Source organism: Triticum aestivum, chromosome 7D (assembly GCF_018294505.1).
Source record: "Triticum aestivum cultivar Chinese Spring chromosome 7D, IWGSC CS RefSeq v2.1, whole genome shotgun sequence".
Lineage (NCBI taxonomy): Eukaryota > Viridiplantae > Streptophyta > Magnoliopsida > Poales > Poaceae > Triticum > Triticum aestivum.
Window position 1 is genome coordinate 332,331,111 of NC_057814.1, and position 25,130 is coordinate 332,356,240.

Consider the following 25,130-nt stretch of genomic DNA (forward strand, 5'->3'; position numbering starts at 1 on the left):
GACCATTCAAGCTCTTGAGAGTGAGCCTCATACATTCTACCATGACTCGCTTCGACATCGCACTTGCTTGTGCTTCGGCATTGTGAAGGACGCACAAGGACATGTTTTCAAGGTGTTATCCTTCTCTTTTGAGAACCTACAAACCATGAGCATGGACATTGTGGATCATACTACTTGTGTTGCTTGCACCATGAGACTTATTGGCCATTTTGGATCACTTGCTTGCACACATGTTTGAGATCTTGCTTTGACTTGTCATTTTCACCGTTCCATGCATCATAATATATATTCCTTGTGTGTTGCATCCAATTCTTGGATTACTTGCTCCTATCATATGTTTGGTTGCACAAATGTCACTTCTTCACATATGCCATATCCCATTGCTTGTCACATGATTGACTTGATTGCCTCACACTTGATGAACAATTGCTCTTTCTATTGTGTTGATTGTGCTCACACATGTCATGCTCGATGGACATATCATACTCACCACAAGTTTGCACCCTATGCATGGATTGACACACATTATGCTTGTCTTGTTGCACCTATTCCCATGTCATCCATGATATATGAGCTTGTGCATTTTCTTAGCAAATTTGTTGTGATCTTCCTTGATGGCATATTCATACATAATGATCATATTGCCCACCATCAATTGCATGATAACTTATTCATATCGAGCATCCATTGCCATATTCATGCTATTGATAAACCGTCTCACTATGACATCATTTTGCATCGTGGTTGCATTGATCACATTCACAATACATTTGTGTGCACAATGAATGCTTTTGCTCCCATGAATGCTTTACATCTCATTCCATATCATCTTGCTACGCTTCATGTGCTTTGTCACGAACAATCTTGCCTCAAGGACTCATTCTTACATGATAGACACGTTGTGTGCGCTAACCATTGTATTTCCGAGTGTCGCTTGTGTTTGCTCTTTTTGCGTGAATACCTCTTCGGAGACACCTTGAGTACTTGGATTGCGCCATGTCTTCCACTTCGTCCAACTACAAGTCCGTCCGCGACAACCGTTTCCATGGTGATGAGGTTTTCGATCCGAGGTCGGATCTTTCCCAAGGGAGGGGAGATGATGCGGAGCATCCTACGATCATCCCCATGTACACTCGAGCCTACGCCATTGGACCTAAGGTGAACTCGCTCCTTTCCGAATCTTCCCTTTCTGCATGTAAGACATGGATGCTACTTCAAGCACGGACCTTGTGCATACTCAGGTACACCCGAGGAGACCATGGAGAGCCCGAGGACCAAGGCCAAGTGTGCGCGGGAGCGAAGGAAGGAGAAGGAAGAAGAGCCAGCTACTACAGGCCCCGGACATCCGGCCCCAGCCCGGACATCCGGACCAGCCTGGACATCCGGCCCGACCCCCGGAAATCCCGCGCCCATCACAGAACGCACCCGAAGCTGAACCCCGTCAGCCCGGACATCCGGCCAGAGGCCCGGACATCCGGCTCTTCCCGAGCCGCCGGACATCCGGACCCCGCCTATCCAAAGAGCTCCGAGACCGGCTACTCCAGACCAGACATCCGGCCCGCTAGCCCGGACATCCGGCACCTCGCGAAGGCCCGGACATCCGGCCCGACACCCGGACATCCGCCCCCCTGCCTGCGTGCAGCACATCTGGGCCGAGGCCCATGTACCCCTTCGCCCCTTGGACTATATATACTCCCCCTCCACCTATGTTGTAGGGTTAGCATTGGTTTAGCTCATATGTGAGATAGAGCTTTGCTCATCCATTACAGATCTACGCCAAGAGAGAGACCGCGGCCCCTCTACGGAGAAGATCCCCTTGGATTCAAGACCTCCTCACGGAGAAGAACCGGTTACCTTTGTATCATCCTTTGTTCACTTTGGATCTTGTATCTCCTCTCGTGTTTCGAGGATCTAGCACATGTGTAATCGAATCTTGTTGGTTTGAGTGATTCTCTTGTGTTTTCCCTCGTGTTTGCCCTCGTGTTCTTAGTTGGGATCCGCTCCTTTCGTGAAAGATCGGCCGTATAGGGTTCCACCCTACATCATCTTGGTATCAGAGCAGAGCATCCTATGGACATCACCATGTCAAGATTCCATTCAGAAAGTGACACGTGCGACATCTACTTCACATACACAAAGGTGAATCATCTCCTTTACACGTGCTCACTTGACACCTTCGAGGATGGTATACTACTTGACACTCCACTCGTGTGCATGCATATGTATTGTCGGAACACTACGGACGACGAGGAGGAGTGCAAGCGCCAAGGAACAACTACACCATCCGCGAGGGAAGCCTGGAAGCGACGACGGAAGAAGAAGACGGAGACAGCTCCCAGGACCCGGACATCCGGCCAGGACCCCAGACATCCGGCCCCTGGAACATCACCCACAGCAGCCGCGCGGCCGCCAAGTACCTACAGGCCCCAGACATCCGGCCATAGCCCGGACATCCGACCCAGCCCAGACATCCGGCCCTTCCCCCGGAAATCCGGCGTCGACGACAGAACACTCCAGAAGTCTGCCCATCTTCGGGCCGGACATCCGGCCAGTGCCCCGGACATCCGGCGACTCGCGAAGCCCCGGACCGGCGCCTGCCTGCGCGCAGCCACGGGCCAGAGGCCCATGTATCCCCTTCCCCACTTACCCCTTCGTGGCTTGGACTATAAATACTCCTTCCCCTTCCTCTAGTTAGGGTTAGCAAAGTGATAGCTCATTTGTGTGTGAGCTTTGCTCCTACCTTCCTCTACTCTTGAGAGAGAGAGAGAGAGCGAGAGACTACTACTCCTTTTGGAGGCCAAGACTTCCATCTAAGAGAAGATCCCGCGGGATATATCATCAAGACCCCCTCTTGGGTGGCCCCCTTCAAGACCTCCTCATGGAGATGAACCTTACCTTGTATCTTTCCCTTTGTTGTTCATGTACCTTGTGGATCTTGTGTGTTTGATTATCTAGTGGATGTGTGATTGGACTTGTTCTTGAGTGTTTTCCCTTGTGATTTCTCCCCGTTCTTCCGCGTGTTCTTCATGTTCTTAGTTGGGATCCGCTCCTTTCGTGAAAGATCGGCCGTATAGGGTTCCACCCTACATCATCTTGGATCAGAGCTTAGGTTGATCACGATTTCAGAGCCTCCCCGTTGTTTTTTCTAGCCTAATTTTGTTGATTTTGTCCCAAATTCGAAAATTCCCCACAAAAATACCCCCCCAATATTTTTGTGATTTGTTGGTTTGATGATGTTTTGTTGGATTTGATCCATGGATTTGCTTGGTTTCGAGTGGATGTAGCATATCCCCAAGTTTCCCCATCTTCAATCCGTGAAATCTCTCCAATTTTGCCCTTAAAATCATCAATTTCCGCCCCCAAATCGAGTTTCGAAGTCCAAATGCCGATCTGGAATCGCCGGGCCGGACCTCCGGGCCATCTGGCCGGACATCCGGGCCCCAAGCCGGACATCTGGCTCCTGGAGCGCAAAATCGCGCAAGTTTCTGGACATCAGGTCCCGGATATCCGGCCCCGGCCCCGGATGTCCGACCCTTGGAGCATCAGCCTCCCGTGTTTCACCGTTTTGACCGTAACTTTCACATCCGGAGCCCGATTTTCACGTTCTTTTGCTCGTTGAGTAGCTATTAACATCCTCTATCCATCTAGATAGGTTACATCACAATTTGACTCCATCAAATTTTTGGCATTTTGGCATCTTTGCCTAGGGCTCCCACCATAACTTCCGCAAAACCACCTTAGCCTTCCACAACCTAACACATTTTGTTCCCCTTAGCATTTGTGGTTGTTTGAGGTTTGATTCGAGTCTTCTAAGGTGTTTCGGCTACTTAGGGACGATTGCTTCTTCATCAACCACCACCATAACTTCCGCATAGGCTTGCCCACCATACACTTCCGCCACCCCAAATTAACCCAATTTTGTTTGTGTTGTGAGTTGTGTCTCCTAAGGTGTTTCGGCTACTTAGGGACCGTGCTTCCAACTACGACATCGTGTATAGTCCACCACCTTACCATCCAATTCCGCATTGCGTTCTCCAAACCCATCATTGCATTTCCGCAATCCCATTGAGTTTCTGCAAAACCACCACCGCATTCCCGCTACCACCATTTGACATTTCCTTTGAGATTTTGAGTTCGCGGTTTTTCCGTTTCCTAAGTTGTTCGACTACTTAGGGATGAGTCTCCATCATCTTGGTATCTACATCAAGAACACCGCCACTCATCATCGCATCGGATGGTAACCTCCATATCATCTTGCTATCGTGGTATCCCTCCATTGTATATCCCCTTGCCATTGCATTGTTAACCCCTAGCCCATTTTGCGACACTTGCCTATCGAGACTAGCCATTTGAGTATTGCCGGCAACGTTACTTGTGCACATTAGTGATCATCCCATCCATTGCATACATACCATATCATATTGGTATCATATCATCTCATGTGTCACAAGATTGTTCCCGCATATACACAATTGCTATCTTGGTTTGTGCATTTCGCAAAGTGTCCATACGAAAAAGAAAGAGAATAAAGCTTTTAAGCAAAAGAGAGAGAGAGCAAAGATCTTGTAAGCAATAGCCATAGCACCATACCACATTGCATATAAGATTGTCATATGCGATCTCTTGGATCATCTTGAGAGAAACACCGGGAACCATACATACATAGCATACTTGGGATAGCAAGTTTATCCATTTTGCATCTTATAGGTTGTGCACAAGTGTCGTATCCGCCTATTGAGCAATCGTGCTAGAGTCTCTATTGAGTTGTGAAACATGAGCGTTTTCCGTGGACTCCACATTTTGTGCTCATTCCTTGGTTGCACGACCCCATTTATCTATCCGTGTGTGTATTTCCGTGTGCCATTCTTTGCTATTGGTCCACTTGTTTCACTTGCGAATTTGTGAATCTTTTTCAACATTATTGACTCTTGCTAACATTTTGCATTAAATTTTTGTGCCTCTATCCTCACCGAGCTACTCCATAAGCTTTAGTTTGTACGTGTGAAAGAACAAGTCCGGTACCAATTCCACTATTCTTTCATCTCACATTGAGTGAAACGGGATACATCCTCAACTTTGGGAAAAGGTAACTGGGTATTGTTTATATCATTTCCTACTCACCTCTACTCGAGTCTTGTTGATGAGGACATGACTACCTTGGTACGACCAAAAATATTGCATACATGCATATTTATCAGGTGATTTCTAGTGCAAACTATTCAATAATCTATTTATGTTATCCAGAACAAAAATACTTCACACACTTTTGTGTTTTGTCTAATTGCAGGTGTATGGGACATTTGTACAATCCACATATGAAGATAGGGGAAAAGGAGAAGTTTAGGTTCTGTTCAAAAAGTCCTCTCACGTCACTTTTGGGCCAAGAGAAGATAGAGTCCAAGTCGCTCACGTTCTGGATTCAGATTCGGACTGCACAGGCATACCTCACTCAAAACGCCAACAACGTTTTCATACGGAATCCGAATTGGGTGATTGTTTTTTGTTGGAAAGTAGATTTCGTCCTCTTTCCAACCCAATTGGATTCACCTTGAAATTTGTCCGGAGCATTGAGATATGGACGAAACAATCTGACGCTGCAACAGAATCCGAGTCAAACAACAAGTCCAAAGGTGTTGCATCACCTCCACTGGGGCCCATGAGCCTTGTACGACCTAGGGTTGGTTTTAGGCTGCCTTGGGACGTCCTCCCACCTCCTTGGCCCAGTTCTTACCCAGCAGCAGGCGGTGATCGGCAACCGATGTAGTCAAAACTCTCAAAGCTTGGATCACAAGCCGACGAGATTGACTGGGAGAACTTAACGAACAAGGAGCTTCATGATAAGTTTCAGCAAATAATGACTGAACAGGTGCAAGATGTGCTGAACAATTTTGAAGAGGCCATGGAGAAGATCACTGGCCTTGAGAAGACATTCGAAACAAAGCTTGATAACAGATTTAATGAACTTCTTGTGCGTCTTCCACCACCAGCTGCACCTCTGCAACAACAACAACAACAACAAGAACAACAAAAACAACAACGACGACTACCTCCACGTCGGGAAACACCCCTCCGCCGAGCGAGCCGGGTCCCTCTTCAGCCTGGCCAAACTGCTGGTGCTACTGTTGATACTTCTGTGGCTCCTGTTGCTGATGTGGAGGAGGATGATTATGCGGGAGATTACGAGGATGAGGTTGATCAAAATCAGAACTACGTGCAACCACCAGCACCACAACCACCAGGTCGTCCACATGCAAATAATGGCAATGTTAGGGCTCCCCCTCAGGTACGAGATCATGACCATCTCCCTAAACTGAAATTGAATATTCCACCATTTGAGGGTAGATATGTTCCTGATATATATCTTACTTGGGAGTTGGAAACTGAACAATGATTTACATGTTTACAATATCCTGAGGAGAGACGTGTTCCTGCTGCTGTTTGTGCTTTCACTAGCTTTGCATGTGTCTGGTGGTCTGAACATTGTGGATTATATCCTGTTCCAGCTACTTGGGCTGCTTTGAAAACTGCTATGCGTACTCGTTGGGTTCCACCATATTATCAACGTGAATTACTTCAAAAATTGCAACGCTTAAGACAAGGAAAAAATTCTGTAGAAGAATATTATCAGGAATTACAAACTGGCTTGATTAGATGTGGTATTGTTGAGGAGAATGAAGCTATGCTTGCACGTTTTATGGTTGGATTAAATAGAGAGATTCAGACCATTCTAGAGTATAAGGATTATAATAATATCACTCGTTTATTCCATCTTGCTTGTAAAGCTGAACGTGAAGTGCAGGATCGACAGGCATTGGCGCGAAATAACTTTTCTGCAGGTCGACCTTGACCATGGACACCACGTGCATCATCTACTTCCACTGCACCATCACCTCCTTCAGGTGCCACCTCCAACCGTGGTACTAGAAAGCAGGCACAACCACCACTATCTGCCAAGAGCACACCTGCCGGGCCTGCACAGAGCTCTTCTTCTTCCATGGCGTCAACAGGGCACACAAGTGATATTATTTGTCGTCGTTGTAAGGGACGAGGACATTTTGCGAGAGAATGCAAATCTCAGCGTGTGATGATTACTACTGAGGATGGTGGGTATGAGTCCGCTAGTGACTATGATGAGGAGACTTTGGCTCTTATTACACATGAAGAACACGGTGGAGATGATTCTGATCATGAGACGCAATACATGGCTGCTGAAGATGCTGATAGGTATGAATGTTTAGTTGCTCAACGTGTTTTGAGTGTGCAGGTTACACAAGCTAAGAAAAATCAGAGGCATAATTTGTTCCATACAAAGGGAGTTGTGAAGGAACGTTCTACTCGCATCATCATAGATGGAGGGAGTTGCAACAACTTGTAGCATGGAGATGGTGGAGAAGCTATCTCTCACCACAAGACCACATCCACATCCTTACTACATACAATGGTTCAACAACAGCGGCAAGGTTAAGGTAACACGTACTGTTCGGGTGCATTTTAGTATTTCTACATATGCTGATTATGTTGAGTGTGATGTGGTACCTATGCAAGCATGTTCCTTATTACTTGGTAGACCATGGCCATTTGATAAAAATTCTGTACACCATGGTAGAAACAATCAGTATACTCTTGTTCATAAGGATACAAATATTACTTTGCTTCCTATGACTCCGGATTCCATTTTGAAAGATGATATTCATAGAGCTAATAAAGCAAAACAGGAGAAAAATAAGAGTGAAAATCAGATTGTGGCAAAAGAATTTGAGCAACAAATGAAGCCTAATAATAAACCATCTAGTGTTGCTTCTGAAATTAAATTGAAAAGTGCATGTTTACTTGCCACCAAATCTGATATTGATGAGCTAGTTTTTAGCAAATCTGTTTGCTATGCTTTTGTGTGCAAAGAGGCATTATTTTCATTCGAGGACGTGCCTTCCTCTTTGCCCCCTGCAGTCACTAACATTTGCAGGAGTTCGCTGACGTCTTCCCACAAGACGTGCCACCGGGATTACCACCTATTCGAGGGATTGAGCATCAAATTGACTTAATTCCCGGTGCATCGCTACCCAACCGTGCACCATACCGTACCAATCTAGAGGAGACGAAGGAGATTATGCGTCAAGTACAGGAGCTGCTCAACAAAGGTTATATTCGCGAATCCCTTAGTCCTTGTGCTGTTCCTATTATTCTAGTGCCAAAAAAGGATGGTACGTCGCGTATGTGTGTTGATTGTAGAGGCATTAATAATATTACTATTCGTTATCGTCATCCTATTCCTAGGCTAGATGGTATGCTTGATGAATTGAGTGGCTCTACAATATTCTCCAAAGTTGATTTGCATAGTGGATACCATCAAATTCGTATGAAATTGGGAGATGAATGGAAAACAGCATTTAAAACTAAGTTTGGTTTATATGAGTGGTTAGTCATGCCTTTTGGGTTAACTAATGCACCTAGTACTTTCATGAGACAAATGAACGAAGTTTTACGTGCTTTCATTGGACGATTTGTGGTAGTCTGTTTTGATGATATACTGATTTATAGAAAATCTTTGGAAGAACATTTGGAACATTTACGTGCTGTTTTTATTGCTCTACGTGATGCACGTTTGTTTGGTAACCTTGGGAAGTGCACCTTTTGCACCGACCGAGTATCTTTTCTTGGCTATGTTGTTACTCCACAGGGAATTGAAGTTGATAAACCCAAGATTGAAGCTATTGAGAGTTGGCCGCAGCCCAAAACGGTCACATAAGTGCGGAGTTTTCTTGGACTCGCTGGTTTCTATAGGTGTTTTGTGAGAGATTTTAGCACCATTGCTGCACCTCTCAACGAGCTTACAAAGAAGGATGTGCCGGGGTACCGCACAGGAAGAAGCCTTCACGGTATTGAAAGATAAGTTGACACATGCTCCTTTACTCCAACTTCCTGATTTTAATAAGACTTTTGAGCTTGAATGTGATGCTAGTGGAATTGGATTAGGAGGTGTGTTATTACAAGATGGCAAACCTGTTGCATACTTTTCTGAAAAAATTGAGTGGGCCTAGTCTGAACTATTCTACTTATGATAAAGAATTATATGCTCTTGTTCGGACTTTAGAAACATGGCAACATTATTTATGGCCCAAAGAATTTGTTATACATTGTGATCATGAATCTTTGAAACACATTAAAAGTCAAGCAAAACTGAACCGTAGACATGCTAAATGGGTTGAATTCATTGAGACTTTCCCTTATGTCATCAAACACAAGAAGGGTAAAGAAAATGTTATTGCTGATGCATTGTCTCGTCGTTATACTATGCTTTCACAACTTGACTTTAAAATAGTTGGTTTGGAGACCATCAAAGATCAATATGTGGACTCTGCAATACATTAGTCACGTCACCGCTGCATCATTATCCCTTCCGCTGTCCACCACACCATCCATCAATTTCCACCACGTGCTACCCATAGTTCATTGTCACAATCATAGTTGAGGTCGTTCACATCTTCGCTAGATCCAATCTGCATCTTATCTAGTTTGTCTTGGAAAGAGGGAGAGAAAAAAAGACAGAGAAAAAAAGAAAAAGCAGTCAGAGAAAAAAAGAAAAAGCAGTCAGAGAAAAAAAAAGAGAGAAAGAAAAAGAAAAAAAAGTGTGAGGAAAAAAAGAGAGAAGAAAAAAACAAAATTCGGATCTATCTAGACTCAATCTCGTAGTTGAATTCGGATTGGAATCTGTTTTGTGCACTGTTCAGTAAAACAGGCATAACTTCCTCATACGAAGTCCGTTTTGGCTCGGCGGGTACTCAAGTGAAAGATAGCGACGAGCCGCATCTAAATAGTTGCAGAGACAATATCAATATTTGAGACCTCAAAATCGTCTTCTAAATAGGTCTTTTTGCCCTCCGAAGTTCGCGGACACAGCTTATTCCAGTTTTTCAAGCCAGTTTTAGAATTCTTTGACTCCTTATATCAACTCGGAATTGAGTGATTCTTTTTGCATTGGAAAGCTTGAGTTAGTAGCATTCTTTGAAAAAATTTATCAGAAAATTGGCTCAAACTTTTCAAGAGGAAAGTTGGAGAGAGAGTTGTTGTATATCATGCTTGGCAGTTGTTTTTCATCATTATCTTTACTGCCGTTGTGATCTTCACTTATATCTTGCTGTCCAGAGCTACTTAGTATCCTTCATTGATGCTAGTTGTGCTACGCCGTGACCTCATTAGTGTTCTAGGCTCGCGTCTCTAGTCCGGTCTAGCGAGGACCAGCATAGTACCGTCGTTGAGCGTTTATTCAACATTGCATCTCTGAATTGATTATTGCTAATATTTTGCTACCATATATAGCCAACCCAGCTCCACATATTTCTGCACCGTGTATACGTACGTTCCCCTGGCAATCGCTTTGCACAACCTTCAGAGTTATTTGACACCGCTGGTTGCCTGTCACTACCTGCTGCTTGTTAAGAACTTGTAAAATATTGGTATTTGCTTTACTGTGAGCACTTTACATCCACATCCTAGTAGTTCATAGGAACATTATTCTTGAATTTTGTTTCTTGTTTCTACTAATCATGACAGGTTCCGGAGATAGACGTTCTTGGGCGACGGACACATCTTCACCATCATGAGAGTTGGGACAACACACACAAGCACATGGTCAGGTTATCTCTTTACCGTCATTTGAGGGTAGATTTAATCCTGCTATTTATCTAGCTTGGGAGCTTGAAGTAGAACAAGTTTTTAGTCACCATGACTTTTCTGAACTTGAGCGAGTACGAGCTGCCACTAGAGCATTTACTAGTTTTGCTTCTGTTTGGTGGAGTGTGCATTGTAAGAAAAACATTGATAACCAACCCACAACTTGGAAAGATTTGCAAGCTGTAATGAGACAACAATTTTTTCCTCCTTACTATCATCGTGAATTGCTTCGCAAATTGGAACAATTAAAACAAGGCAGTAACATTGTTCATGCTTACTACCAAGAGTTCAAATCTTATATGCATCATTGTGACATAGAAGAATCTGTGGATGATACAATGAATAGATTTTTTGGTGGTTTGAACCATGATATTCAGGCACGATTTTAGTATATTCCTCGTTGCATTACTGGTATGTATGTTCCTGCTTGTACCTTTGAGAGACAGTTACAGGAGGATGCATTGGGTGACTACAACAACTACTATTCTAGTTCATGCTCATCACCACCGCTTGGTTCCTCCACCGTTGCACCTACTAGAGCAGCCACACCTCAGATTGTGAGCGCGACATCATCTCAAGAGTATGGTACATTGCCATCATCCGTACCTACATCAGCTACATCTTTGCGACAAGGTAACTGTAAAGGTATTGATGATATAACTTTACATGAGAATGATGCATGCCTAGTTAACTTGAATACATCATGTGTTGAGTTACCTGTTGATTTGAGCGCATCACCTATTTTAGAGAATCATGTTACTGTCATGAATGCGTCATATGATCAAATAACTGAAATACCAACAATTTTGAGTGCACCCAATGAATTAACTGTTGATGCAAAAGAACCAATGTTTAATCATTTTGATATGACTTCTAATCTTGGTGATGATTATATGTCAAATGACTTATTGCATGTTTGCTTATTTAAGCATGTGGTAGCATGTAAATTTGATGCAAGTAAGGTTTATTCACCAATGTTGGGATGGTTTAATGATGAATATTGTCAATCTTTTCATATGAATAAGAGCTTCACTTATATGTGTAAACTGAGTTGCAATACTTTCATGCCTTCTACTTCTTGTGATAATATTTTGGCTTTATATTTTTTAACTATGAAAGTTACTCATGTATACATGTGTCATATGTGCAAAATCCACGGGAAGTAAAAATGGATGACATATACATATACAACATGTACACCTTGTCTCTTTTGTTAGCCACATTTCAGATTAAGCAACGCCGAGGACGGCTTTATTTTCAATAAGGGGAGGATGATGAGGACATGACTACCTTGGATACGACCAAAAATATTGCATACATGCATATTTATCAGGTGATTTCTAGTGCAAACTATTCAATAATCTATTTATGTTATCCAGAACAAAAATACTTCACACACTTTTGTGTTTTGTCTAATTGTAGGTGTATGGGACATTTGTACAATCCACATATGAAGATAGGGGAAAAGGAGAAGTTTAGGTTCTGTTCAAAAAGTCCTCTCACTTCACTTTTGGGCCAAGAGAAGATAGAGTCCAAGTCTCTCACGTTCTGGATTCAGATTCGGACCGCACAGACATACCTAACTCAAAACGCCCACAACTTTTTCATACGTACTCCGAATTGGGTGATTCTTTTTTTGTTGGAAAGTAGATTTCGTCCTCTTTCCAACCCAATTGGATTCACCTTTAAATTCCTCCGGAGCGTTGAGATATGGACGAAACAATCTGACGCTGCAGTAGAATCCGAGTCAAACAACAAGTCCAAAGGTGTTGCATCACCTCCACTTGGGCCCATGAGCCTTATACGACCTAGGGTTGGTTTTAGGCTGCCTTGGGACATCCTCCCACCTCCTTGGCCGCCACCCCTTGCTCCTATATAAGTAGATCCATCTAGTAGCTTTTTCCTTGGGATTTGTTTAGTTAAAAGTTAGCCATTGCAACTTCGTGTACTTCGTTTGTGTCCAACGACCAGACCAAGACCGCTTCCGGATCCCCACCTTTATCAATACTTCATCTATATTCGCAATATTAAGATTGCATTATCATATTCTTGCTTGTTCTTCGATTGCGTCCAGGAATAGACCTTCGTGGTCGGGCTGATTGTGCTTCCAGCATCGTCAGTAACCTCAGGAGATTGGTTTAGCGATTGCTAAGGCGCAACGTCGAGCATGTTTGTAGTCGGATCATCAAAGTCGACTCCACCAAATCGATAGTTATCATCCCATCGAAAGATTGGGACACCCTCGCCTCTATCACTTGTGATGGATAGGCAAGACATTTCACCTTCGGTCTACAACAACAATGACGAGTTCGATGCCACGAGCAACTCCAACGACACCAAGATGCAAGCTCAAATGGAGGAGATCGAAGCCCTCATCAAGTCCTGCAAGAGATCTTCATCATATTCGAGAAGACGCTCAAGAGCACATGCCTCCGAGCTACCATCTCCGGCAAGGTCACATCAGCATCGACACCATCACCACCAAGAACGTGAAGGTCAAGAGCTCAACACCAACAACCGCTCAATGACTTCACCATCTCCCTTGGCATCTTCGCCAAGCGACTTCAAGGCATATTCGCCTACGGACATACGACATCTTCGCCAACAAGCACCTCAAGACTACGCTCAAGAGAAGCTCCCCAAGCTCAAATCCGTGACTTCCACGAGCAACTACGACCTAGACACCGACCACGAGATTCCTTTCTATGGGACTCAAGAACCCGAGGAGTATCTCGAGTGGGAGCACCTCATGGACGACTACCTCAAGCTACATCATGTTCCTCCTGAAGATCAAGTGAAGTGCGCCACAACGAATTTCCATGACTACGCATCCACATGGTGGTTTCACACACCTTCGGCGAGCTACGACATGAGTTGGCCCAAGACAAAGAGAGGTTTGCGGCGAGAGTTTGTGCCTCCAACCTACACGGAACAACTTATACGCCAATTGGAGAACACCACCCAAGGATCCAAGTCCATCGATGAGTACTTCAAGGAGATGAAGCATGCCTTGCGACGAGCCGGCATGGACGACCCCATGTCAATGAAGTTCCACTTCATGATGGGATTGAACAATGACATCTCCAAGACTATCTTCCTCGAGAACTAAAAGTCCCTCGACGACAACTACATTGGTGCTCTCAAGGTGGAACAAGAACTCATGAAGACCAAGGCTTCTCCACCCCAAGCACACTTCTCGAAGACCAAGCTCAAAGACAACGAGCATGAGGTTAGTACCACCAAGATGTCCAAGCCCGACGAGCTCCAAGACAATGCTCCCAAGTTCGACATCATCGCCACCCCTCTTTGTGGCATTGATGATGTCGAGTCTACTTCGACTCTTTTTCAAGACGGTACGGCGACGAGTACGACTATGGAGACCCTCAAGGAACAAGCTTTGGAGGCATGCGACATGGTGATGAGCAAGGATGATGCTTCCATCTTAGGAGGCGAGAGTGATGTTGTGCCATCTTCGGCCTTCATCCACGGCGACGATGGCGAGATGGTTGAACATGGGATTTTCCCTTCGACCATGGCAACGTATGATGATTTGAGTGACTTTTGCCACCATATTGAGAGTGAGAGTGACTTCACCACTAGCCCCATATATGATGTGTTGCCACAATTCCCATGTGAGGAGAGCCACAACCCCCACCACTTGAGTGAGATGAGTGACTCCACCATATGTGAGTTTGAGTGCACCTATTTTGACGGAGTGAGTGAACCACCACATAGAGAGAGTGAGATAGTTGATAGGTCATGTGAGGCCACTTTCAACACTAACGACTTGACCTCTACCTCTATTGTGTCTTCTCATTTGGTGTTAGGTCCCATATATGATGACGCGCCGATTCGTGATGACTACGTCCTCCCTTTGGACAAGACGATGGCCATGGTGGAATATGCTGCATCCCCCACATGGTTCCATCAAGATGAAGATGACCACCATTTGGGTTTTCCCACCTCACCTACACCACTCGACTGGAATGACAAAGGTAACATAGGTGACGGTGATGCTCTAGTCCCACTAGTGGATATTCCTGAGATTGATTGCTTGCATGATGTTGATCCCCCTATTGACATGCCTCATGATAGTATGATTTCCCCATGCGATGATTTACCCATTTATGATGAGTTTGATTATTGCCATGTGGAGTCTATTAGTTGTGATGCCATGTTACATAGGATTTCTTGTGACAATTCTTTAGGTCACATCATGTTTGACAATCCGCTTGACTTGTCATATGCTATGCATGAGATCAATCATATGTCGTATTTGCAATCTCTTCATAGTGACTATGCATATGCCATTAAAATAAACCCAATTTGCACATATGGCATAGATGACAAGCCATGATGTAGGGTGGAACCCTATACGGCCGATCTTTCACGAAAGGAGCGGATCCCTACTAAGAACACGAAGAACACGAGGGGAAACACAAGGGGAAACACGAGAGAATCACTCAAACTAACAGGATTCGATTACACATGTGCTAGATCCACGAAACACAAAGGGAGATACACGATCCAAAGTCAAAAAAGGACGATACAAAGGGTAACCGGTTCTTCTCCGTGAGGAGGTCTTGATGGGGGGCTTCTCCGTGAGGAGGTCTTGAATCCAAGGGATCTTCTCCGTAGAGGGGTCGCGGTCTCTCTCCTGGAGTAGATCTGTAATGGATGAGCAAAGCTCTATCTCACATATGAGCTAAACCAATGCTAACCCTAAAACGTAGGTGGAGGGGGAGTATATATAGTCTAAGGGGCGAAGGGGTACACGGGCCTCGGCCCAGATGCGCTGCACGCAGGCAGGGGGGCGGATGTCCGGGCATTCGCGAGGTGCCGGATGTCCGGGCTGGCGGGCCGGATGTCCGGGCTGGAGTGGCCGGTCTCGGAGCTCTCTGGATAGGCCTGGTCCGGATGTCCGGGCTGGGGGCCAGATGTCCGGGCCTCTGGCCAGTTGTCCGGGCTGACGGGGTTCAACTTCGGGTGCGTTCTGTGATGGGCGCCGGATTTTCGGGGGTCGGGCCGGATGTCCGGGCTTGTCCGGATGTCCGGGGCCTGTAGCAGCTGGCTCTTCTTCCTTCTCCTTCCTTTGCTTGCACGCACGCTTGGCCTTGGTCCTTGGGTTCTCCATGGTCTCCTCGGGTGTACCTGAGTATGAAAAAGGTCCGCGCTTGAAGTAGCATCCATGTCTTACATGCGGAGAGGGAAGATTCAGAAAGGAGCGAGTTCACCTTAGGTCCAATGGCGTAGGCTCGAGTGTACATGGGGATGATCGTAGGATGCTCTGCATCATCTTGGTATCTACATCGAGAACACCGCCACTCATCATCTGCTCGGACGGTAACCTCCATATCATCTTGGTATCGTGGTACTCCTTCATTGTATATTCCCTTGCAATTGCATTGATAACCCCTAGCCCATTTTGCGTCACTTGCCTATCGAGACTAGCCATTTGAGTATTGCCGGCAACGGTACTTGTGCACATTAGTGATCTACACCATCCATTGCATACATACCATATCATATTGGTATCATCATATCATCCCTTGTGTCACAAGATTGTTCCCGCATATACACAATTGCTATCTTGGTTTGTGCATTTTGCATTGTGGCCATAAAAGAAAAGAAAAAGAGAATAAAGCTTTTAAGCAAAAGAGAAAGAACAAAGAGCTTGTAAGCAAGTGCCATAGCATCATACCACATTGCACATAAGATTGTCATATCCGATCATCTTGGATCATCTTGAGAGAAACACCGGGAGCCATACATACATATCATACTTGGGATAGAAAGTTTATCTATTTTGCATCTTATAGGTTGTGCACAAGTGTCGTATCCGCCAATAGAGCAATCGTGCTAGCGTGTCTCTTGAGTTGTGCAACACGAGCGTTTTCCATGGACTCCACATTTTGTGCTCATTCCTTGGTTGCACGACCCCATTTATCTATCCGTGTGTGTGTTTTCGTGTGCCATTCTTTGCTATTGGTCTACTTGTTTCACTTGCGAATTTGTGAATCTCTTTCAACATTATTGACTCTTGCTAACATTTTGCATCAAATATTTTTGTGTCACTATCCTCACCGAGCCCCACCATAAGCCTTACTTGTGTAGGTGTGAGAAACCGACAAGAATTGGTACCAATTGTGCTATTTCCTTGTTACACATTGAGTGATCATTGATCCATCTTCAACATCGGTCAAGGTACATTTGGTATAGTTCTTCTCTTTCTCCCACTCATATTTACTCGATCTTGTGATGGATAGGCAAGGCCTTTCATCTCCGGTCTTTGACAACAACGACGGCGCGAAAAACTACATCACCAAATCGTCAATCTTCGACCTACAACAACAAATGCAAGGCGCACATTCTACTTTGCGAGAGCGCATCGAGATCCTTTCCATCGACATTCGTCACTCCGAAGCAAGGAAAAGGGACTACATTGACAACAAGCTTTCCGCACAAAAGGAGGAGCAAGATGCAAGGATGGAGGAGATTCGGACTTTGTTGGCCAAACGTTCTTCCCCTTCGTCATCCTCAAGGAGACGGCGAGCAAGTTGATCATCTTCGGAGCGCCCAAGCGATGCAAGCGCAATTCGTCCACGTCCACATCTACATGGCGACCACCATCACACTCGTGATCCACATCGTCATGAAGAGCAAGTCACCTCCAAGCAACATGTGCACGACGACGACGAACGACATCTACTACGAGCTCAAGTACGACAAAGACACCATCATCATGAAGATGCTCGCCAAGCGCAAATGCACAAGTCCCAACAAGCCCTACTTCACGCCAAGTCCAAGCTTCACGAGCAGAAGAGAAGACCGCGAGACGAGCACCACCAAGATGGAGCTACGGCTACAATAACCACTTCGGCATCTTCGCCGAGTGCTACGAAGGCATCTTCGCCTTTGGACGTACGGCATCTTCACCTACTTCCCATGAGTTCGCCTACATCAACATCTTCAACAACGAGGCGACCACCTACGAGCAAGGGCGATACTTCCATCTTCGGAAGCCCCTCAAAGAAGATGGCCGAGCATGGGAAATTCCCTTCGGTCATGGAGACGATCTACGAGCTGCCACATCATATGGGCCTCCGACAACAAGACGGCGACAAGACGGTCGAGCTAGGGCCATCCCCTTCCACCACGACGACGAGCGCGAACCTCTTTAACAACATGAAGACGGCGCCCATATTGGACTCATACTCCGAGTCAAGCTACGAGACCGCACATGAGACCTTATCTTTGGTCTTGGAGGAGAGTGATGATGTGCCATCTTCGGCCTTCATCCACGGCTACGATTGCGACATGATTGAGCATGGAGACGTTTGCACCAACATCTCTCCGACACCCACATATGAAGAGATGCCCCAACTGCCATGTGAGGAGAGCCATCCCACCATGAGTGATATGAGTGACTCCACCATATGTGACATTGAGTGCATTTCCTATGAGAGGATGAGTGTGACCACCACTAGCCCCACACATGAGAGCATGCCACACATCCTATGTGAGGTTGAGAGCCATTTGAGTGACTCCACCAACCATATGAGTGAGAGCATCTTTGAGGAACTGAGTGAGCCACGACACTTAGTGAGTGAGGTAGTTGAGAGTGCACGTGAGCCCACTATGATTTCCAACAACTTAACCTCTACTCCGAGTGTGTTTTCTTTGGTGCTAGGTCCCCTACATGATGACATGCCTATCCTCGACGAGTCCATACCTCCAATGGAGACGACGATGGCCATGGTGGAAGAAGATGCACCCCCACATGGTTTCATCAAGATGAAGATGACAACGAGTGGATCTTCGACACCTCACCTACAACACATGAGCGATGCTCCAAAGGTAACATAGGTGATGGTGCTTCTCTTGTCCCACTAGTGGACTATCTTACCAATGATTGCTTGCATGATGTTGATCCTCCTATTCCCATGCTTCATGCTAGTGCGACTTCTTCATGTCATGACTTACACATTTATGATGAATATGATGATGAGCATGTTGAGTTGCCTAGTTGTGATGCTATGCACCATAGGATATCTTGTGAAAATTCTATTGGTCACGGCATGTTTGACAATCCTTTGAACTTGTCATATGCTATGAGTGAGATCTCCCATATTGCTTCATTTCAATCTCAACATAGTAACTATGCATGCCCCATTAAAATAAATCCCATTTGCACTTATGGCATAGATGATGAAATGATGGTTATTGGCTTTTGTTTTTCATGTGATGATATTGCTATGCTTCCTTTACATGATTTGCACAATTAATCTACTATGCCATGCCATGATCACATTGTTCCGAATATGCATTGTTTTGGATGTTCTCAATATTCTCCATGTGATATTTCTACTAATGCTCATGACGAGACCCCCATTGTTTCCTCATACATATTAGGAGATTTTGATTCATTCCATACTTTCCATGATTCCCATAATTGCGTGCACCATATGCATTCCATGAATAACAATGCTCTAGATATTTCTCATGATGCATTACACAATTTGAGTCTCCATTATGCTATGCATAACAACAAACCCATCATGATGGATGACATGTTTCTATATCACGCATCTCATTTGTTTAAGCATTGGCTATTTTGTGCTAACCAACACATGCACGTGCGCATCATGATGGATGATGTGTACATATACCACGCACATACAATTTTCCCTTTGCCTTTGTTTTGTGTAGGTACTTATGAACACTCGTCAACCTCACAATCCCATGAGTTGACGAAACGAGCTCTTGAGAGCAACGATGATTTGGGATCCCGTGGATTACCATTCCCACCATTCCCTTCGCGCAACGACTACGCGCATCTCTTTTACTTGGCTCTCAAAAGGCTTTGGGCTATATATCAGTTGTTACTTTATGCCCATTGTGTCATGTTCACTTTGCATGTTATACCTCTTTCTATGCCTTTGCCATGCAATTGTGACCCTTGCTTGCACCTACATATGATTCACCATTCTACTACTTCTATGTGTATTTGCATGCTTGGTGGAAATCCTTGTTGCTATTGCCATGTTTATCATGTGCCTCATGCTATTCATACTTGTTGGGTTGGGAGAGTCATGATGTTCCATTGCTATTTACGTAGGACTTCTTGCCAACACCATGAACCTACTTTGCTCATAGTTTGTTTTCATCCTTGTGAGATGTCATGTGAATTATTCATGCCCACTATTTGCACACATGACATGATTGCCATGATTACCTCTAGTACGTTGCATCTTCGCACTACTAGCTTGCTTGACTTGATCACTACGATTACTTGCTTGGTTGCATCACCCATGTTCCATTACTCGCTTTCTTGGGTTGATGACATATATGTTCATGCCTCTCACTTGATTTGTGTTGACCATTGTCTCTTGTCTCCATTCGTTGCACCTCTCATATGCCATTGTAGTGAGTGCATCCATGCTCTGCTTATTGATCGTGGAGAATTGGACATATTACTTGTGAAGCATGCTTGCTTACTTGAGCCTATTGTCTTTGGTTGTAGTTGCATCATATGCTTTCATACCATACCACACCTTGTCCTTTTTTATGATAAGAATGATGAGAACGCTTGTTGGGTATCTTACCACTTGAATGATAGGTGCTACATTTGCACTAACCTCATTTGTTTTTCCGAGTGTTTGTCATGTTCTTTCATTTTGAGGAATTCACAAGGCGGTACCATCGCGAGACATATTGCTTATGTGAAGGCGTACATGATGTGCGACACCAACATTTTCGAGAAACTACTAAAGGTGAACTCTTTCCCTTTGAGCCCTCTTCATATAGGCATATTGGATGGGCCATACTTTCATTGTTGTTTCCTTCTTCTTGTCTACATGATACATATATTGGATGGAGGACCGACATTGGAGATGGACCCTATGGACCTTCAAGTTGAGGAGTCACCGGACCAACACTTCTACCACGACATTGAGCTATGGTACAACACCACCCATAACAAATTTGCATCTTATGCATGGATTGACTCACATTATGATTGCCTTGTTGCATCTTCCATTTCTATGCCATCCATGATATATGAACTTGTACATTTCCTTAGCAAATTTGTTGTGATCTTCCTTGATGGCATATTCATACATCATGATCATATTGCCTACCATCAATTGCATGATAACATATTCATATTGAGAATCCATTGCCATATTCATGCTATTGATAAACCATCTCACTATGACATCATTTTGCACCGTGGTTGCATTGATCACATTCACAATACATTTGTGTGCACAATGAATGCTTTTGCTCCCATGAATGCTTTACATGTCATTTTACATCATTTGGATAAGCATCTCATGCCTTTTCATGAACAATTCCTTCGGACGAACTCATGCTTATTTGATGGACACCTTGTGTGCGCTAACCATTGTATTTCCGATTGTCGTTTGTGTTTGCTCTTCTTGCATGTATACCACTCCAGTGACACCTTGGAGTACTTGGATTGCGCCATGTCTTCAACTCCGTCCAACTTCAAGTCCGTCCATGACAACGTTTCCATGGTGATGAGGATCACGATCCGAGGTCGGATATTTCCCAAGGGAGGGGAGATGATGCGGAGCATCATACGATTATCCCCATGTACACTCGAGCATACGCCATTGGACCTAAGGTGAACCCGTTCCTACATGCTTCTCCTTTCCATTCATGCAAGACATGGTTGCTACCTAATGCAAGGACACTACACATGCCTAGGTACCAAGGAGACCCTCTCGGAGATGCTCGGAATGATGGACAAGTCGCCAAGTACAAGGATGAAGGAGCACGATGAGAGGAACCGGAGAAAGTCTACAGGCCCCAGACATCCGGCCCTGGCCCGGACATCCGGCCCCTGAAGATGTCAACAACAGCAGCAGCCCAGCAACCGAAGTGCTACAGGGCCTAGACATCCGGCCCCTCCCGCAAGCCCGGACATCCGGCACCAGCCCGGACATCCGGCGCCCCGTCCCAGAACGTCCAGAACCTGGATCTCGCCAGCCCGGACATCCGGCCCCAGCGCCCGGACATCCGGCTTCTCGGGAAAGCCCGGACATCCAGCTTCTCGGGAAAGCCCGGACATCCGGCCCGTCGCTCGGACATCCGGCCCCTCCTGCCTGCGTGCAGTGTATCCGGGCCGAAAGCCCATGTACCCCTTCGCCCCTTAGACTATATATACTCCCCCTCCACCTACGTTTTAGGGTTAGCATTGGTTTAGCTCATATGTGAGATAGAGCTTTGCTCATCCATTATGGATCTACTCCACGAGAGAGACCGCGGCCCCTCTACGGAGAAGATCCCCTTGGATTCAAGACCTCCTCATGGAGAAGACCCCCATCAAGACCTCCTCACGGAGAAGAACCGGTTACCTTTGTATCGTCCTTTGTTGACTTTGGATCTTGTATCTCCTTTCGTGTTTCGAGGATCTAGCACATGTGTAATCGAATCTTGTTGGTTTGAGTGATTCTCTTGTATTTTCCCTCGTGTTTCCCCTCGTGTTCTTCGTGTTCTTAGTTGGGATCCGCTCCTTTCATGAAAGATCGGCCGTATAGGGTTCCACCCTACATCAAGGAGCCTAATGACACCAACATGGGCGTTGACGCCGTCCGTCCTACCGCAACAACTTCATCACGGGCGGGAACAAGCGCTGGAGGCCCGCCACGAGGGCACGCTGGAGTGCAACCCAGCGGCCGCCAGGGCCAGTGCCGCAGCCAGGTGGAGGCCCTGGGAGAGCAATCGTCGACACCTATGTGCCCCGCATGGTGAACCTGGAGTACATGCTCGGGGAGGGCCCCAATACGCTCCTCGGGCCAGCATGGGACGGCGGAACGCTGGAAGCAGGAGTTTTCCACGAGTCTCCCAAAGGCTCCGCCGGCCCCTTCAGCGACGACGGCGGGGTACATCAGGTATCGCAGGAGCAGGTGTGTGCTAACCATGGGCTGCAGGTGGACCAGTCTGCGACAATGGTCGAGGACCCAGGGGCGGCAGTTCCGTCCCCAATCGGAGTAGAGCGTTGGGGGCGGCGCGTGGGGGCTTGGAGCCACGGCCCCCACACGACGCGTGGCGCAAGGCGCCGTACGGAGGTAGGCCCTCTGCCGGGGGAGAGCTGGTGAGCCCTCCCCCCCCCCCCCCGCCAGAGGGCCCGTGGTCGCCGGGGACGCCGCTGGCGTTCCTCTTGCCCCTTGGTCTTGTCCTGGTTTCCGGACACCCCAACGGTGATCGGGGCGGCTCAAGGCGGGGCCCTCGTCTGGCGATATGAAGTAGGGCTCACGCCTATGAAGGTCTCTGCTCGTGACACTCTCATGTAATAATGAGTGGGGCTGTACACGCCCCGGAGTCTCCCGAGTGCCGCCCTCGGGCCTCAGGGGCTCCCGCCCACGTCCCAGTGGTAGCACTCAGCTCTGCGCTGGTGGAAGACAAGAAGACTAGCTAGGTGCCGGACGAGGCTATTTACTTTCCTCTCCCTTTTCCTTTGTAACTTGGTTCATCACCCTTTCAGCTTGGATTTGAAGTCTTTCTCATTGTCAAAAAATGGGGGGAGTTTTCCTTTGATTTCTGTTGGCTCTATCGCTTTCTGGCCATGTACCTTGTTCTTAAGGCTCGCGCCACGGGCCCTTCGGCTTGGGGCCTGGACGGTCGATCCCACCAGGCGGGTCTACTCCACCATGGTAGGACCCCCTCGGGGCCAGAGCGTATGCGCCGCAAAATTGCCGCATACGCATCCTGCCGCGGTCAGCAAGACGCCCCTGGCCGGGCTCCCCGCAGCGGGGCCGCATGTTGCTCAGGAGGCTCAGGGCCGTGGACCCCTAGTGGTTTACCTCAGCAGAAAGGCATGCCAATAGCCCCGCAACCTACACAAGACCAGGTAGGTCAGGATGAGTCGTGGTGGCAACCCTGCTCATGAGCCCGCAAACTGGCGGAAGCATGCCTCAAGTTCGGCTTTATGACGGGAAAAGAAGAGTAAAACCTCAATTTATACACATAGGGGGCTCCCCCCGTCAAACGCCCTCACACTCCACGGGACCATCTCCAAGCCTTTGCGTGCAGGGTCAAAACAGAGGAGCGCGAGCTCAGTTGGACATGTCGCTTGCGGTGTCGTCCGAGTCACTCTCGTGCACGCTGCCGGCGCTGTCGCTGGAGTCATCTCCACCATCGTCAACCACGCCGTCTTCGTCTGCCACGACCACGGCTTCGTCGTCCTCGGTAGCAAAGGCCCTGACCAGAGTGTCCACGTTATCATCCACCCAGCGTGCTAGGTTGTCCCGGATAACTCCGAGCACTGGGGCGATGGCAGCGTCGAAGTCGAAGTTGGGGTTAGCATTCTGAAGATGGGTGAAGACGCGGGAGAATGCGCTTCCAAGGAGGCCCCGGCTCCTTTCCTCGATGAGCTTGCGAGCCCTCTCGGCCCGGTCCTCCAGGCGCGTCATGACGTCGGTGAAGAAGCGAAGATGGCCAGCGTAGTCCTCGGTGTGAGGATGAGGGGCGTGCTCGTCGCAGATGGCGCCCGGCGCCAGGTTGGCCCTCGTCCTAAGGTCCCGGAGCATGGGGTTGTGCTCGCGCAGTAATGTCTGTCGGCGGAGCGCCTCTTCCTTGCTCTGCTGCGTGGAGGACTCCGCATTTGCAACTCGCCGCTGGAGCGGGAGCAGCTCGGCAAGGGCGGAGGCCAACTCGGCCTGAACGGAGATCAGGGCCGCAGCGGCAGCCTTCTCGCGCTGCTCCCCTTCATTCAGCTTCGACCGGAGGGCAGCAGTTCTACCCTTAGCTTCGGCCTCCAAGAACTTCAGCTTCAGGGCGTGCTCATTAGCGAGACCCTCAAGAGCCTACGCCACCCTGCGGTCGACTTCCTCCTGGATTCTGGCCTCGCTTGCGCTGGCAGCATCTTCCGCCAGGGCGACCTGGCGCTCCCTCGTTTCCAACCGCTCGAGCTCAAGGATGCATTTCATGGCCTCCAACATCAGCGTGATGAGGACATCAATACCATTGTTACACCCACAACCCCTGCTACTATACATACTGGACCGATTACTAGAGCTCGCGCACGCCAATTAAATTACCTGGTACTTTCGTTTCTTGGTAATGATTCTATGTTCATGAGAATATGATGCTGCCTAAATTAGATACATTTGTTTTGCTTACAAATGAAGGGTCTAGCATGGAGAAAGATGAACATTGGAGCAAGAACAAGCATGGAGTTGATGGCATGCGCAAGGGAGACAAGAACAGAGTTTCAAGTGATGATTTCAGGACTTTGAAGCCACCATAATGAGTGCATGAAGCCTTGGACGAAATATACAAGATGCCACTTCATAATTTTCGTCCAGAGGCTATTCTAGGTGCTGCGTCACTTTATTTTGGGCCAGGCCCATGTAATTTCGAAATACTTCAATATAGGCTGTTTTTAGAGTCCGTATGTGTGGGGAAACAAGAGTTAGGGTGGGTTTCGGACC